This window comes from Theobroma cacao, chromosome 8, assembly GCF_000208745.1.
Source record: "Theobroma cacao cultivar B97-61/B2 chromosome 8, Criollo_cocoa_genome_V2, whole genome shotgun sequence".
Lineage (NCBI taxonomy): Eukaryota > Viridiplantae > Streptophyta > Magnoliopsida > Malvales > Malvaceae > Theobroma > Theobroma cacao.
The window spans coordinates 11,654,135-11,659,435 of record NC_030857.1 but is presented as its reverse complement, the minus strand read 5'-3'; the positions used below and the strand labels follow the sequence as shown (position 1 = coordinate 11,659,435).

At 30.6% G+C, this 5,301-nt stretch overlaps 1 long non-coding RNA gene across 1 annotated transcript in view; it reads right to left on the bottom strand.

Moving 5' to 3' along the window:
• Nucleotides 1-187, bottom strand: part of LOC108663059 — a 1,870-nt gene extending 1,683 nt beyond the window's left edge. The window contains exon 1 of the long non-coding RNA XR_001928946.1: nt 149-187. This is a non-coding gene — a long non-coding RNA (uncharacterized LOC108663059). The remainder of the gene's footprint in view (nt 1-148) is intronic.

Below are 5,301 nucleotides of genomic sequence, written 5' to 3'. Positions count from 1 at the left end.
CTTGAAATCTAGCAAAATCAATGCTCAAAACCTCTCCTCTCAAATTCGGCCAGCATGGGTTCATCATGAAAACTTGAGTTCTAAGCATGGAAAATGAAAAAGAAAGCATGGGTAGTGTAAATCACAAGATAAAATCACAAAATTTTACCTTTATTAGCTTAATCCTTTGAAATCCCACACTTTTTCTTCAATTTTCCCACCTAGGTTTTGTTCTTTCTTTGTTCTTCTTCACTTCATGCTTTGGCCGGCCATAATGAAGAAAATAGGCTGATTTTTGCTGATTTTAAAGCTAAAAAAATAAATGGATATAAACTTGACACATTTCACCATCCTATTGGTCCATTTTTTAAACTTAACAATTAAGCAATCTCTCTCCACCACTTAAATTTCCTTCAATTATCCATGATAATATTGGATAAAATCCATGTGCTGGACAAGTGTCGGGTGTGTAAAATTACAATTTTACCCTTGAGGTGGTAAAATTACCAATTTACCCCTATGTTTCAAAAAATACCGAGATTACAATTTTTTTCACTTCTCAATCTCAAATCATACTCCAATACTCAAATCATACTCTAATAAGTCAAATGGGGCCAAAAAATCTTTTCTAAAAATTTTCATTTTGTCCCCAGATGGCAAATGACCATTTTGCCCCTAGATAGTGAAAATTTCGGTTTGACTCCAAATTGATCCTCAAACTCCAAATTACCATTTTGAGTCATCTCTGGACTGTGAAGCTCTTAATTTCACCTTAAAATTCCTATTTGATCTAGTTCGAGGCTTAAATCAACTTTGTTATACCTCTAGGTACAATACCTACTTTTGTAAATTTTTCGGGACTCTCTTAGCATGCAATCATGCTATCATCACATGTATGTCATGACAAGTATTTTATAAGGTCAGGCTTTACATTTTTTTTATGAAAAATATTTTGCAGTATTCATTTTCAAAAAAAAATTTATCCTCAAAATTTTTCTTAAAAAGAGCATTTAAAAACATTATAATCTAAAAAATAATATCTTAATAATATAATTAAACTCAACAAATATTATCCAAATACAATGAAAAAAGGGAAGATTACTCAAATTACAAACATGCTAAAAAAACTTATTTTTGAGGGATTAACTATAGTTAACAAATTTTGAGTAAAATTAGTTCCATTAACAGCTCTTCTTCATTAACTCAATAAAGCCTTTTGAAAGATTTTGATGATAGAGTGAACTGGCAAAGCTTATTCTATCCTTTATTTTTTCTCGAACAATAGATTTTAGAGTTGAAACAACATCCACAATTCAATCAAACATTTGATATGGAAGTACAAATCTAGAAATTGTAGATACCCATTTTTATCCCATTCATATTTATATTTACTTATTTTTATTTTTATTTTTTTTATTAAACATCCTTCTTTATTTTATTTATATTTCTTTGCTTTTATTTATTTTATATATTCTGGGATTATATTGGGGCCTAAATTGAAAAATTATATTTGCCTAGGCCTTGTTGGGATTCTTTTTAATGTTCTGTGAACCTTATATGACTCAAAAACAAGCTTAACAGATTAATTGAACTTAAAACGGATTAAACATGGATTTAAATAGGAAAACAATACATTAAAGCAGGATCAAGTGAAGAACTTTCTAGAAAATACAAATAACAGAATGACAAGCCAACTAGCAAAAAAATAACCAAGGCCTAATTAGTACAAGGAAAAATCCACACTGCTAGGTGCTTGAAATCGCACCTGGAAGAGGCAAAATCATGAAAAATCAACGGCTAATCGAACACCAGGGAGAGCATTTTCAACATTCCAAACCCTATGATTCTACCAACCAAATACATAGCCAAATAGAAAAATTTTCAGCATTTTCAGCATTTTCAACACCAGGGACAAATTTTTTCAATGAAAGAGGGTAGAATTCCAAAGAGCCAAATAGAAAACCTAGCAGCTAATCCATGAAAAACATTCCCTAGAAATCCTTGCTGAAACCACTTAAAAAAATAGCCCAAACCCTATGATTCTACCAACCAAATACCTAGCCACATATACTACCACAAAGAAATCAATAAAAAAAACTAAAAGAATCTGAGAACGATGAATTGTTTTCTCTTTTTATTTTGGGATTCTAAATCTGTATTTGGGAGTTTAGGGTCGGTAGATTTTGATTTTCTGATAGTTGTGGAGGAGAGAAAAAGGAGGTTGGTTTTAAAGAAAGGAATGGTGAGCAACGATGGTGAGAGGTAAAGAAGAAAGAGTAAAAGCTTCAGTTGTAAGAGAAAGATAAAAGTTTGAAGGCGTTCAGGGTTTTAGAGAGAGGGGAAAGAGAACCGAAAATAGAGAAAGAAAAGAAGTGAAGAAAATGGGAGAGATGAAGGAAATAGAGTTTTTATACATAAGGTTTGGGAGCTAAACGGCGTCATTTTAGGGTAGGTATTAGTCATAAAACGACGTAGTTATGACAAAGAAAGGAAGCTGCTTTAGTAAGCACAAAACAGTGCGTTGAGGGAAAAAGGCTTGGTGGGCTACAGCAAGCTTAGGCTGTTGGCTCCATTGGTTTTTGATGATAAGAAAACATTCCCATTTATTTGTGTCTAATACCTTTACTTGAGTGTGTAGGAAATTAATATATGAATTTAATTTATTAACTCTTCAAAGAGTATTTTTGATAGAAAAATAGGGATAAAATTAACAAGATGTAACTGAATAACAAGTAGGAAGCTTATTGGTGAAACAAGGAAGAACATTGGTTGACCAAATTTCAAATTGGAGAAATGGCGAGCTGAAAAGTTTGAGAAATAGAATCAGTTTAGTCGACCAAGTCAGTCAACTAAGTGCTCTCTGCCAGAATCTGCAAACCAGAAACAAAACCAACTTAGTCAACCAAGTTAGTCGACTAAGAGCTCTCTGTCTGCAATTTAAACCAGAGCACTACAAGACAAATTAACGGCTAGAACTCATCCTCAACTGTTTCCAACGGATATAAACTACCAAACTGCCATCAGAGTTGGATCTCCAAGTATAAAAAGGTCTTCCAACAATTAGAAATAAGTTTTTAGAAGCCTTGAAAGAGATTTGAGCTATAGAAAGTTAAAAAACCAAAAAAGCTTCACTGTACTTGTCTGCACTTAAACACCTACTCTTTGCATTTGTATTTAGCACTCAATCTTGTACCATTCAGATCAACCAGTGATTATAGGTACCTTCCTTTACTACTTCTCTTGTATTCTTAGAGTGAGGGAGTCACTCTAAGAGATTGTTCAAGCTTGGAATAGCTTGATTGTTAAAGGTTGTGGTTGAGCCTTGGGAAACCACTTTGGGTTTTAGTTGAGCCCATGAAAAACTAGTGTAAAAGGTTGTGGCTGAGCTTGGTAAAAGCCATTGTAAAAGCTTGGTGGAAGCTTGTGAATTTCACCGGTTGTTAGCGAGTTTGTGAGAAAATCATTGGTTAGATAATCAAGGTAGTGGATGTAGGTCTTGGACCGAACCACTTTAAATTGTTGTGCATTTTATACTCTGTTTTTGTTTCCTTAAGTTCTGAAAATTAGTTTCCAATCTTGTCAAAAGCCAAATTTTGCTATTCACCCCCCCTCTAGCACATATTATAGGGACCAACATGGGCTTCCTTCCACAGGGAAGTAACTTGGGCCAATCTAGCCTAGTAAGGTAAAAGCCCTTTCTCCCATTTCTTTGTGGATCTGTCGGTTTAGTTTATTTTAGATCTAGCTCATTTTACTTAGTAATAAATGAATTAAAATCATTTTAGGGAAATGTCATAAAAAATTTCAGATGATATTTTGGTGTTTGGAGATTAAAACAAACAGAAAATATGAAAAAAAAATAGAAATAATAACAAATATAGCAAACTAATAATAACGTTTTAAGTATGTTTAGCTACAAAAGAACATAGACTTGAATGAAAATTCAAGATTAAAATTAGGTTTAGGTAACTAGAATATATACATATATAAATAGAAAGTAAATGTCAAAATATAAAATATAATTATGGTGATAGATTTAGTTAAGGTAAAAATATAGAAAATAAATAAATGTTTAGTAATAAATAAAAAACGGATTTAGGTAGAAAAATAGAAAATGCCTAGTTTTAAAAAAGATAGACCTTTATAAATGAAAGAAAATATAAGAAATATAAAATATATTTTAATCATAAATGAAAATAGATTAGATACGCAAGAGAAATGAAATATTTAGTTACACAAATTTATATAGGTATCTATATATATAAATGAAAATATATGACATAATATAAAATTATAAATATTAAAAATAGAGTCGTTGATTAGATTAATTTCGATGATGGGATTTCATTCGAAAAGGTAAAGAGTTACTATTTTCAAGAAAACTTTTCTGGGGACGGAATTCAATTAGGGTTTTCTTCGAAGTTTCGAGATAAATCCTAATTTTGTATTCTTGTATTTCGATTAATTCAAAAAACTACCTTAAAATCCATAAAAAAATAAATTCATTTAATGTTCTATCTAAATTAAAATCGATATAGTTGTTTAATCAATTTAAACAATTATTGTAAATAAAAGATTAGTTGTTTATTCAAAAAATAGTTCAATAAAATAAAATAATATTGACCTATAATATTAATTAAAAATTATTGATTTAAAAAAAAATTTTCCTCAGAATATATATAGTAAAAATAAATGAGGTATTTAATTGTATTAAACTATTAAATATATATATATAAATTATAAATCAACTAAAGTATATTTATAAACGCGTTCATTTGGCATCCTTCACGAGTTTTATTTTAACATAGCATATGACACATATTTTGTTAATGGGATGAGAACTCCGATGATGGGATTTCCTAGAAAGACTTGTAGAGATGAGTTCTTCCAAGGACATCCGTAAGTGAGGATACCTTTGAAACTTCACCAAAGCATTGGGATGGTTTACGAATGATTTTTCGATACAAGGTTTTCACTTCCCATTATTTAAAATTGATAAATTATGACATCATTTCACAATTGCATCATATGCATCCGTAAAGCTGAATAATCAAACTTTGGTTTAAAGAATAATAATAATAAAATAAATAAACAAAGATTAGGGAAACATAAGAATAAAATCAAAAGTTAATGTTGATATAGGATAACATATGATTAAATAGTACCATTCGTGGAACGGGCATCACAGGGGGTGCTAATCCTTCCATGTGCGTAACCGTACTCCCAAATCCAACTCTAAAAATTCGTAGACCAGGTTATTGCTCTTTAGATGGGTTTTAAATCAATTTAGGACTTCGTCGAAGAGAAAAAATTTAATAGGTG